Source organism: Lithobates pipiens, unplaced genomic scaffold, assembly GCF_037356315.1.
Source record: "Lithobates pipiens isolate NorthernLeopardFrog02 unplaced genomic scaffold, aLitPip1_a1.2 Scaffold_35, whole genome shotgun sequence".
Lineage (NCBI taxonomy): Eukaryota > Metazoa > Chordata > Amphibia > Anura > Ranidae > Lithobates > Lithobates pipiens.
The window spans coordinates 13,603,041-13,615,936 of NW_027507811.1; the positions used below are offsets into that span (position 1 = coordinate 13,603,041).

Genomic DNA, 12,896 nt, shown 5'->3' on the forward strand with positions numbered 1-12,896 from the left:
TTTGTTGTCGGAAATTCCGACCGCGTGTACGCGGCATAAGGTTTCTACTATACCGGAGGTGATTGTAGCCGTATTAGTGCACTTGCAGCAAAAACAATTGAGTATTGTCCGTAATCCTTGCTTTATTTGCACTAACTCTCGAGTTTTCCTTAACCCCTTCCCACCGAGCATACGCAGATGTGCGTACTCGGCTTCCAGGGGGGTATACCGGGATGATGCCCGCACCTGCAGGTACAGTCCCGTTACAGTTTTTTACAGCGGGCGATTGGCTTTCCAGCCATAACAACCGAAGCGGCTAAAAGCCGCTCGGCTGTTATGCCGGAGGAGCGGGAGGAGACGTTCCCCCCCCCCTCCCGCCGCTGTTTTACCGGTGCTCCCGCTCGATCGGGAGCACCGATTCGCAATCCGACGCCTCCGGCTGCTGGGGAGGAACATGAACGAAGCCGTAATCGGCTTCGTTCCAGTCTCCTCATAGTAAACACGGAAGCGACGTCATGACGTCACTTGCCGTTTACTCGGCTGCCAATGGCGCTGGTTTAAAAAAAATATCCGGTATTCAGAATCGCCGTTTTCGGTGATCTGAATACATTGAAGTGTAAAGGAGGGGTGGGGAGTCTTTTAGACCCCCGATCCCTCCATAAAGAGTACCTGTCACCAGGGATGTTTACATTCCTTGTGACAGCAATAAAAGTGATCAAATATTTTTATTTTTTTTAAAACAATTTATTAATTTTCAAATAAATAAAATAAAAAATAAAAAATTTTTTTTTAAAGCGCCCGCCGTCCCCGCGAGCTCGCAAAGCAAAGAAAACGCACACAGAAGTCGCGCTCGCATATGTAAACGGTGTTCAAATCACACATGTGAGGTATCGACGCGATCGTCAGAGCGAGAGCAATAATTCTAGCACTAGACCTCCTCTGTAACCCTAACCTGGTAACCGTAAAAAAAAATTAAAGCGTCGCCTATTGAGATTTTTAGGTACCGTACTTTGTCGTCAATCCACGAGTGCGTGCGATTATAAAGTGTGACATGTCTGGTATCTATTTACTCAGCGTAACATTATCTTTCACATTACGCAAAAAAATTGGGCTAATTTTACTGTTTCGTTTTTTTTAAATTCATGAAAGTGTCCCTTTTCCCAAAAAGTTGCGTTTAAAACACCGCTGCGCAAATACCGTGTGACATAAAATATTGCAACAATCGCCGTTTTATTCTCTAGAGTCTCTGCTAAAAATATATATATATATATATATATATATATATATATATATATATATATATATATATATATATATATATATAATGTTTGGGGGTTCCAAGTAATTTTCTAGCAAAAAATATGGATTTTAACTTGTAAACACCAAATGCCAAAAAATAGGCTTAGTCATGAAAGGGTTAATATTTGGCTAAAACGTGTGTAGCGGATGACATTTGGGATCAAATGTCACACGCATCCTAAATTTAGTTTTTTTGCCTCAGGACCCTACGGTACTGAGGGTTAATTGTGTAGGTAGACCGTAACAACCATTGAAGTTCTGCCTGGTCATGTGAGCGGTGAGGTGCACATGACGGGCTAGAACCAGGCCTGGTTGGATGTTTGGGTATCGGCCCTCTCAGAGCCAATCAGCGGGAGTGCCTGGGCACGCTGAGGAGTCTGGGAGGTGGTACTTAACCAGGTATGGGTCAGGTGTTCGGGGTTCCGGAGTTGTTCGTGAGACCCATGTGGTCTGTTCTGGTTCCAGGACCGGGGGTAGCCCCGCGAGGGGTCACGGTCACGGGGTGTCTGACATCCCGCAACATGTTCCTGTCAGTGGCCCCTGATAGACCTGCTTGGTCTGGGGTAGGGATCCGTCCGTTCCCGAGTCTCGGAACCGGCTGGTCCGAGGCGCAGTAACTGAGGGAGGACTCAAAGTGTCCGGGTGTGCTCTCGGCTTGGAGGGGCACCACAGCTTGTGCAAGTGAACGGGGGGAGGACCGGCAAGTGGCATCCTAAGAAGTGTCTGGTTACTGCGTCGGGAAGGACATTGACGAGTTCACACTTTTCCAGTTCCAGAAAAGAAGCGGGAAACGTTCCAGGTACGGTTGGAAAAAGGTTCCTGTCCGTCTTCATTTGCTTGTTCAAGTTTTGAGTCAACATGCTGACTGCCATGATCTCTGGCTAGAGATCTGTTCAGCGTTGAAGTACCCAGCTGCGAGTGGCTACTCTCTGGGTGGAAGTAGAGACTTTGTTAAACCTGCAGTTCAAGGTCCCTGAGTTCTTCACCCCGTGCCCTCTGTTCCCTAAGAGACTGTGTTTTGTGAAAGTTCTACTGCAAAATAAAACCTTTTGAAAGGACTTTATCTGTGTCAGTGTACAAGTCGTTGGGTATCAACCCTGGGAACGCCTAGACGCGGAAGAGCAGGCCAGGAGAAGGTAACTGGTAAGCTCATTTAGTCAAGGCCGCCCTGCAACGGGTTATGGCCGCTACACGTGTATCAGTGCTGCTTGGACCTTGAAGAAGGGGAGTTCACAAAGTTAGGGTTGCCACCTGTTTAGGATTCACCCGGACAGTACGGGTTTGGAATCATGCGTTCGGGTTTCAGACCACCTGCAACCCGGACACATTGTTCAGTCTGGACTGGCTGCAGTTGTGTAAGCCGAGAGTGTCTGTTACACTCTCTTTCACACTGCCCAAAGCCAACATTAACAATTACATCTCCCCCCACACAGACAGGAGAGGAGAGAGGGCTTGGTCTGCTCCTCTTTCTCTCGCCCCTACAACTCTGTGTCTGCCCACACCCCAGCAAGCTGAGATACATCTGGATGAGAGGTGCTGACTGCCAAGGAGTGAGTGAGCTCACCATCCATCCCTGTCTGTGACTGAAGTCTCCCTCCTTCTCCCTCCTGCCTCTGAGTGAGTACACTAAGGCAAATCAGGGTTCTCAGAGCACCCCTTACATCAGAGTTCACCTTTACACCAGAGGCCACAGTGTTCCCCCTTACATCAGAGTCCTCCATGTACATCACAGTTCTCAATGTTCCCCCTTACATCAGAGTTCTCAGTGTCCTCCCTTACATCAGAGTCCTCTCCGTACATCATAGTTCTCAATGTTCCCCCTTACATCAGAGTCCTCTCCGTACATCAGAGTTCTCAATGTTCCCCCTTACATCAGAGTCCTCTCCATACATCAGAGTTCTCAGTGTCCCCCCTTACATCAGAGTCCTCTCCATACATCAGAGTTCTCAATGTTCCCCCTTACATCAGAGTCCTCTCCGTACATCAGAGTTCTCAATGTTCCCCCTTACATCAGAGTCCTCTCCATACATCAGAGTTCTCAGTGTCCCCCCTTAGATTAGAGTTCTCTCCATACATCAGAGTTCTCAGTGTTCCCCCCTTAGATCAGAGTTCTCTCCATACATCAGAGTTCTCAGTGTTCCCTCCTTAGATCAGGGTTCCCAGAGCACCCCTTATGTCAGAGTCCCCAGAGTTCCCCCTTACATCAGAATCTGCAGTGTAAAGGAACTCTACGAGTTCTGAAGTAAAAAGGAGAACTCTGTGGACTCTGGGGGATTCTTGTGATTAACTTAATTTGATTAGAAATGTTATTTAATTGCACAATATATGTATAGTTCATACAATAAAAAAAGATTGCTTTGGGCCTCTAAAGTGTTCGGGGTTTGACTTGAAGAGAAGGTGGCAAGCCTTACACAAAGTAGGCATCCAGAGACCGAGTACCACAATTCCCAGTGCCCAGCACACAGCCATTATGGACTACGAGTCCCAGTGTCCAAATAGCAGCAAGCAGCCAGTGGAGAACTACAAATCCCAGCAGTCCTATCGCATAGCTCCCAACTGTCCTGGATTTCGAGGGACTGTCCCTGATTTGGAGCAATGTCCCCCTGTCCCTCTTTCCTCCTCATTTGTCCCTCATTTTGGTCTGATCTATATAGTTGTATATAAAATGCACTTTTTATCTTTCAGAAAGTGTTTCCCAGTGCTAAACCTTTCATACAAATTCTAAAACCCAATATAAAGGAATAGGAGTGGTGAAAAAAGTCCTTGTGGATTTAATTAACCTTTTTTTTTGGGTTAATTCTCCTTTAAGAGGGTGTGGCAGGGGGAGTGTCCTATGCCTCCATACGTTTGCTAGTAGGTGTCCCTCATTCCCATCTGAAAATGTTGGGAGGTATGCTATCGTTCAGATGGCTGCACACAGCCAATATGGAACTACAAGTCCCATTAGCTCAAAGCAGTGCAAGCAAGGAACTACAAATTCCAGCAGCTAGCACCATGGAGTCGATATGGAGCTACACGTTACTTGAAATCTCCTAGTAAGACCCTGTGACCATAAGTATCTCCATATCTATCACTGGAGTACACTCTGAACACGGAATTGTTCAGCACTCAAAGAGATTCCAACAGTCCCGTATTTTCTGGGACAGTCTCGTATCAATGTGCTCTGTCCCGACGATGTTGTGCCGCAGGCTATATCTCATCAGATTGTGCCACAAGGAAGACTGCTGTTCCCCTATTCACCTGAAGTCGATGTTGCCAAGGATGCCGTGCTATACCCACCGGGCTCTGGAGAGAGCGGGAACGGGTCTGTTTCTAACCACTGCGGACGCTACCCATGGCCATCATGATTAGCAAAAAGTGAGGGAACATCCAACCTTTTAAGGAAGGTCTTGAGACATGGAGCCAGGGGCTGACTGGCAACTTTTGGCCCCTGGGGGGCAAATAGAACCCAGAGCCCTATGGTGCAGCAACTTGGTCTCCCTCCTACTCTTCCTCCTCCTGACCCCCATCCCAGGCTGAAGCTCTGCTCCATGTACTCTCTGTTCCCCGGGCGGGTTGGGCTTGGCCGACTCGGGTTTCCCAAACTTGGCTGGCAAAGGCTGCAGAGGGGAGCTGTGGCGGCTTGGTCGGCGATGGCTGGGAGAGGGGAGCCTCCCGTGGGGCCTCTGATCGACCTGCACTCTGTCCTTATCCCGCACTTGGTAGGGCACCAGCTGGGACTTTTCACTCTTCTTCACCAGAAAGCGTTTAGGCATGTCTGCGGCAGAATCGCTGCGGCCTTTTTGCCCCCCCGGCCCAGTCCGCTTCTGCATGGGGCCCCCTCAACCACAAAAGAAAGACCGTCCCTCAGGCAATATACCTCCTCCTAATGGAGCAAGCAAAAATGATTGGCTATCTTCATGAGGGATCGCCTTCAAAGAGCTAGAAGCTCTTTGAAGGCGATCCATCTCTCAAGGGCTGTCCTGGAAGTCGACTGGGGGGGGAAAAAAAAGAGTATTACTGATGGAATTGTGCCAGTGATTCGAGAGGTTCCCACATAATTAGGGGCAGAACCACACAAAAAGTGAGCATGAACTGGCCAGTACCACCTGCAAAGAGGGCGGGATATGTGTAGGCCATGGACGGTGGGTAACAATGTCCCAGGGACTAGGACAAAGGTGTTGACAAGTACACAATCAGAGTCCTGAATCCAAATTCCTGGTGCCAAGGTGTTGTGTGCCCACCCTTCTGCCCTTTGTTACGGCTTCAACTTTACTAGGGCTCCTTTACACTTGCTTTGAATTTAACAAACATTAAAGAGGAAGTAAACCCTGATGAGTTTACTTCCTCTTTCATTCCCTGCAAAGGCAAAGCATAATGGACTACTATGCATTGCATCGCATAGTAGCCCATTATGTGTCACTTACCTGACACAGGAGCCAGCGATGTCACCGCTGTCCCCTGTAGTGCGGCGCATCCATCTTCTCGGTGGGGTCTCGCAGCCCCGCCACTGTCATTCGGCGAAACCGCGATGACGTCACTCCCGCGCATGCGCACGGGAGCCGAGACGCGCGGCATCGCGCGCCATCTTCGTCATCAATGATGCCATGCTCAGTGCGCCTGCACGCCGCTGTCTACGGCGCATGCGCCGTAGACAGCGGTGCCTGTCTTCGGCCAAATATCTCCTAAACCGTATAGGTTTAGGAGATATTTCTTGGACCTACAGGTAAGCCTTAATCTAGGCTTACCTGTAGGTCAAAGTGGTTTGTAAGGGTTTACAACTACTTTAAAGCACCTATGGCTTCAACATGCATTTTTGATTTGTTTTTGGTAGCTTCTGTGATTCTTTCTTGAAGCTTTAATGAAGTTTGGCAATTGCCCTGTGTGTTTCTTTTTTATTTGTTTTAAAGGGGCTCAGTAAAATCACCAGCTCAGCAATACCCCTGTTCAGCAGATTACCAGCTCGTTAGTCCACCAGTTCAGCAGATCCCCACCTCATTAGTCCACCAGTTCAGCGGATCCCCAGCTCATTAGTACCTTTGTTCAACAGATCCCATGCTAAGTAGTAAACCCCAGCTCTGCTCATGCCCCGCTCAGTAGTACCCCCAGCTCTGCTGATCCCCCACTCAGTAGTACCCTCAGCTCTGCAGAACCTCCACTGAATATGTAACCCCCAACTCTGCTGATCCCACACGCAGTAGTAACCCCCAGCTCTGCTCAACCTCTGCTTTGCTGATCCTCCTCACACCTCTTGCTATATTGTTTCCACACACATAGTTTCTCCTGCTCTGGTCCCCAAGCTCTGGCAATCCTCTACCGCTCAGTCCTCTCTCTCTCTGGTCTTTGCTCTGGTCTTTGCTCACCCTCTGCTATAGCCTTCCTATGTTGCACACCACATGCAGGGCGATCTTTAATATTGATTGGACCCTGGGCAAACGTTTTCTTGGGCCCCCCATACAATTCCACTCTCCACCTGCTCTGAGACGTACAATAAATAGCAGCTAAACTTAAAATCAGTTTACTGTATCAGATCAGGCAGCGATTGTGATTGGTTGCCAGAGCTTACAGTGCATCATTACCGCTTACTGACTGGAGGTTATAGCACACATTACCGCTCACTGATTAGTTGCTTACTGACTGGCTCCTAGAGGTTATAGCACACATTACGGCTCACTGATTAGTTGCTAGAGGTTATAGCACATAATTTCTGCTTGTTTGGTTGCTAGAGATTACTGTACAGTAATACTGCTGACTGATTGGTTGCTAGAGGTTAAAGCCCATCATCTCCTCACTGCAGGGGGCATGATATACACATGAATGCCACCTTTTTTTACATATCTATGCCGCCAGATGCAGCTATTTACATATGAATGCTGCCTCTATTTACATATGATTGCCAGTTATTTACATGTAAAAACAGGCTCTGCAGGTGAGTCATTTGTATAAAACAATAGGGCAGAGCTGGGCAGCATTCGTAGCAGCACTTCACACTGAGATATCAGGATACAGCAAGGGAATAAAACTTCAAGGGACAAGGGAATTTAAACTGGGATAGTTGGCAAGTATGAGGCAGCTGCTTTGGGCCCCACAACAATGACAGGGCCCAGGGCAGCTGCCCCTTTTGCCCTGACCACATGTTTCATCTTCTAATTGCTCCTCTCTGGTCTGGACCCTTGCTCGCCTCCCAGCAGCTCCATGCTGCACACCAGATGCGATGTCTGCACCAGATACTCCCAGAATATATGCACATGAAACCAGAAGTGACTGTTGATGATGTCTTTCTCGTTCACTTGTTGGTTTCCCAGTGCATCCTGGGATCTCTCATACCTACAATGGCTCCAAAACAAAGCAAAGTTGATGCTGAACAAAAGCCCCTCCAAAGCTTCAGGTGCTGTAAGCAGGCGTTGTCATAGACTTCTATGGAGGCTTTGGGAGATGCTCTAAAGAACCAAGAAGGCCACATGGGGTATGATTTTTGAAGCAAAGCAAACGCTACGTGTGAACAGGACTTTAAGTTTAGGCCGCGTACACACGGGCGGACTGTCCGCCCAACTAGGTTCGTCAAACAGTTTGACAAACAGTCCGTTCAAAATTAGCATGAACGGACTTGACCACACACGACGAACGAACAGTCCGCTGAAAACTTGCCCGATGACGTGAACGGCTTGTACGACGGGACGAGAGATTCGAAGTCCAATACACTGCAATGCAACCTTCGCCGTGTAAATTCTTTCTGAGCATGCGCGAGACTTAGTTTGTCGAACAAGCCTACACACGAGCGGACTGTCCGCTCAAACCAAGTTTCAGCGGACAGTCTTACGGAAATTCCGAAAAACTTTGTTCGTCAGACTGTCCGCTGAAACTGTCCGCTGAAGCCCACACACGAGCGGACTGTCCGCTGAAACACTGTTCAGCGGACAAAGTTGGGCAAACAGTCCGCCCGTGTGTACGCGGCCTTACTATTTTGTTTAGCAACAGGAGATTTGACTGGCATTTAGAGTGCTTTAAAAAAGCGTGTCCAATGCCACATTTGAAGCAATTGTAAATGAGGACTTCAGGTAATGTCTCCCACCTCTGTGAGTGGACATTGTTTTGATTGTTACCTGGTGGTAGGTAACAAATTCTTGCTGCTCAAATCCTGAAGACTGAGCAGGTAGTTTTGGTTAAAGTTTTACAATTTGGTATTGTTATGTTTGTCCAAGGTCTCATTCACACAGCTGCTTCAGGCCTCACGCCATCAGGAATGTATATCTCAGGTGGGTTCCATAAGTATATATGATCAGGTATTCAGCATTTTCAAATCAATGACAAGCAGATAATGCCACCATGGCTGTTCACATGTCAACTGATATCAGAGGTGATACGTGATGATTATGGAGCCGCTCAAGCCTGGGAGAGCTGCTTCCCATCCATTGGAAGACAGGGTGGTGGTATGTCCATATGCTGCTCCAGATGGCTAACTTGTAAGAATGGAAGGATCGCCGCTCCCCCAACCAGCCCACGTACACAAAAAATTTGAGGCGGCTTCAGCCTATATGCTTTCACCAAAACCCCACCCGCAGATGCATTTCATTCTGCTCACGTCCCCTGAGTAAGCCCTGATGGGTGGGGTGAAATGCGTCAGTTGGCCTGGTTTTGGCGCAGACTGAGGCCACCTCTTATTTTTGGTCTACACAAGGTAATCAGGAGAGCGGCAATCCTTCCATTCATACAGATATTAGAGATGTTCCATGCGATTAGTTACATATAACTGCCTCTTCCAGCGGGTTCATCTAAGCATCAGGACCTGCAAACACTTTCCAGAAAGTTTTACTCATGGGAAGAGTCAGAGACCCCCAATCTAACTTCTCAACAGAATTTACCAAAGGTATCAGCCCCAAGAGTGAGATCAGTTCCTCCAGAACAGTCTCTACAGTACATACGTTGGTTTTTGTGGTTCCCCCACACACACAAAGATATACTGTCGCTTCTACTTCATGACGGGACTGGCAGAGAGGGTTGGAAACCACTGAATGGAAGCCAGTGGAGGAATTGTCAGAGAGGGTTGGAAAACAATGAATGGAAGTCAGTGGAGGGATTGGCAGAGAGGGTTGGAAAACACTGAATGGAAGCCAGTGGAGGGATTGGCAGAGAGATTTGGAAAACACTGAATGGAAGTCAGTGGAGGGATTGGCAGAGAGGGTTGGAAAACACTGAATGGAAGCCAGTGGAGGGATTGGCAGAGAGAGTTGGAAAACACTGAATGGAAGCCAGTGGAGGGATTGGCAGAGAGGGTTGGAAAACACTGAATGGAAGCCAGTGGAGGGATTGGCAGAGAGGGGTGGAGAACACTGAATGGAAGCCAATGGAGGGATTGGCAGAGAGGGGTGGAGAACACAGAGCTGAGGACTGTTGAGGGATTGGCAGAGAAGGGTGGAGAATACAGAGAGTGGGCCAGTGGAGGGTTTGACAGAGAGGGGTGGAGGATACTAAATGGAATCTAATGGAGGAATTGGCAGAGAGCGGTGAAGGACACTGTATGGAGGCCAGTTGAGGGATTGGCAGAGAGGGGTAGAGAACACTGAATGGAAGCCAATGCATGGACTGTAAGAGAGGGGTGGAGGACACTGAATGAAAGCCAGTGAAGGGATTGACAGAGAGTGGTGGAGAACACCGAGCTGAGGCCTGTGGAGGAATTGGAAGAGAGGGGTAGAGAACACAGAGCATGGGCCAGTGGAGGGATTGGCAGAGAGGGGTGGAGGACACTGAATGAAAGCCAGTGAAGGGATTGGCAGAGAGGCGTGGAGAACACTGAGCGGAGACCAGTGGAGGGATTGGCAGAGAGGGGTGGAGAACACCAAGCAGGGGCCAGTGGAGGAATTGGCAGAGAGGGGTGGAGGACACTGAGTGGAGGCCAGTGGAGGGATTGGCAGAGAGGGGTGGAACACACTGAGTGGAGGGAGTGGTAGAGAGGGGTGGAGGACACTGAACGGAGGCCAGTGGAGGGATTGGCAGAGAGGGGTGGAACACACTGAGGGGAGGCCAGTGGAGGGAGTGGCAGAGAGGGGTGGAGTACACTGAGCGAAGGCCAGTGGAGGGATTAGCAGAGAGGGGCGGAGGACACTGCATGAAAGGAAATGGAGGGATTGGCAGAGAGGGGTGGAGGACACCAAACAGATTCCAGGGGACAACTGGTTAGGTGGCCATCTGAGAAAATGTGGTAACCTCTTCAGGTTCAAAAGATGAACCCACCAAAGATTTGCACTTATTCTAGTCAGTGCGCAGCGGTATGACTAAGACCTGAACTTAAAAGGTCCACTATCATACAGTTAAACCCCAATAAAGGGCAACAGCATTATTTTTCCACAATTCAGTTTCCCGTTGTTTTTCGATTATCGTTGATCAGTTTGTTATTGCATTGGTGGTATGGCAGTGTTTTTTTTGTAGGGTTATACAATCCCACATCACAGGAGATATAACATGGGAAACCTCTTCTGACCAAGACACGGAAAGGACTGACAGATTGATAGCTCTTTCTCGATTCTGTGGATGGTGGCGCATGGCCGTTCTTAGTTGGTGGAACAATTCATCTTTTTAATTCTGATACAGAATTACATACAGTACGTATGAAAAAGGGATCAAACCATCAGAAAACCATTCAGGGTGCCATAACTTTCCAAAGGGAAATGTTGGATGTGAGCTTGTTGTGGGAAAGTCCGACCGCGTGTAGGCTCCATCGAGCATTTGCTGTCAGACTTTCCGCCAAGAAATGTTTCTTAGCAGGTTCTCAAATTTTCCGCCAATAAAACTTTGATGTCGGAAAGTCCGATTGTGTGTACACAAGTCCGTCGCACAAATGTTCACGCATGCTCGGAATCAAGCAGAAGGAGCCGCACTGGCTATTGAACTTCCTTTTTCTCGGCTCGTCGTACATCTTGTACGTCACCGCGTTCTCACGTTCGTAATTGTTGGCCAACATTTGTGTGACCGTGTGTATGCAGGACAAGTTTGAACTTCAAACACAAATCCACGGTTTTGTAGGAGGAAAATCCGATCGTGTGTACGGGGCATTATTCTCCACACGAAAGCGCGTACTCCCAGACGGGAAGTGATGTCAGGCAAAGACAGGAAGTGATGTCAGGCACAGACTGGAAGTTCCGGGTGAGAGGTGAGTCGGGAGGAAGTAGAGAGCAGACATTGCTGGAACTGGCAGTGGAGGAGGTAATATATTTTTAATATATACACTGATGATGAATGATTGTGCTAGGGCTGAGACTATGCAAAGGGGAAATCAGTCAATGCTGATGAGTAGATAAAAGCGTTTATACAGAAAACACATAAAATGGGATTGCCTTATAGAAATATTGGGAGAAATGTGCTACTTCCAGGCACAGGAGGGTTTGGAATTCTGCATGAAATCCAATTACTCCTCCGGCATATCAAGCAATGAAGTCCACTCCAGTCCCCTCTGATGTCAAGTGCCAAAACCAAGAGCCTATGGCATAATCAGGGCCGAAATTAACTGGTAGAGATGTCCACAAGGGAAAAACGAGTTTTGTTTCGGTTTCATTTGTTAACCACTTGCTTACCAGGCACTTAACCTACCCCCCCCCCCCCCTACTGCCCAGACCAATTTTTAGCTTTCAGCGCTGTCACACTTTGAATGACAATTGCGCAGTCATGCTACAGTGTGCCCAAATGACATTTTGCTAAACAAACAAAAAACGTTTCATAGTTTGTTATAAAATTTTGCAAACAGGTAATTTTTCTCCTTTATTGATATTCGCTGATGAGGCTGCACTGATGGGCACTGATGGGGCTGCACTGATGGGCACTGATGATGCTGCAATGATGGGCTGCACTAATGGGCACCGATGAGGCTGCACTGATGATGCCGCAATGATGGGCTGCGCTAATTGGCACTGATGAGGCTGTAATGATGGGCTACACTAATGGGCACTGATGGGCTGCACTGACGGGGCTGTGCTAATAGGCACAGATAAGGCAGCACTGATAAGACGGCACTGATGAGCCCTGATGGGTTGCACTGATGGGCACCGATAGGTGGCACTGGAGGGTGGCACTGATGGGCACCGGTAGGTGGTATCTATAGGCAGCACTGGTGATGAGTAAGGATGAGCTCCGGCGTGTTCGCATACTCCACGTGCAGAGCCCGCCAGGAAGTCGGTACTGCGGTAATCACAGGCAGTGAGACATTGTCCCAATGCGCGGCTGCAGAGATCGGGAAATGTCTCACTGGTTGTGATTAGCGCGGCACAGTACCGACTTCCTGGCGGGCTGTGCGAACATGCCAGAGCTCATCCTCCGTGATATGGCACTGTTGGTGACATTTATAGGTGGCACTGTGGGCAATGATAGGTGGTGCTGGTGGGCACTGGTAGACGGCACTGTTGTGGTAACAGAAGCCTTTGCAGAGGCTCTCCATGATTGGGATTGATGTCCCTCTCACAGCCGCCGGCGATCTGCTTTTTTTTTTTCTCCTCACTCTAACAGTGTGAGGATAAAAAATTGCCGATTACCGGCTCTGTTTACATCGCATGATCAGCTGTCATTGGCTGACAGCTGATCACGTGGTAAGGGGTCGCGATTGACCCCTTTACTCCGATCTGTGATCCAGCGAGTCTCATAGACTTGGCTGA

At 48.5% G+C, this 12,896-nt stretch overlaps 1 protein-coding gene across 4 annotated transcripts in view; it reads left to right on the plus strand.

Annotated features, from left to right (window-relative positions):
- Positions 1-11,352: 11,352 nt before the first annotated feature.
- The window catches only part of LOC143955522 (uncharacterized), a 433,055-nt gene continuing 431,511 nt past the window's right edge, over positions 11,353-12,896 (plus strand). For 2 of the 4 annotated variants that reach the window (XM_077465560.1, XM_077465561.1), the window contains exon 1: positions 11,353-11,457. The gene's annotated coding sequence lies outside the window, so the exon portion shown is untranslated. The remainder of the gene's footprint in view (positions 11,458-12,896) is intronic. The other 2 variants (XM_077465564.1, XM_077465563.1) reach the window with 2 other exon arrangements.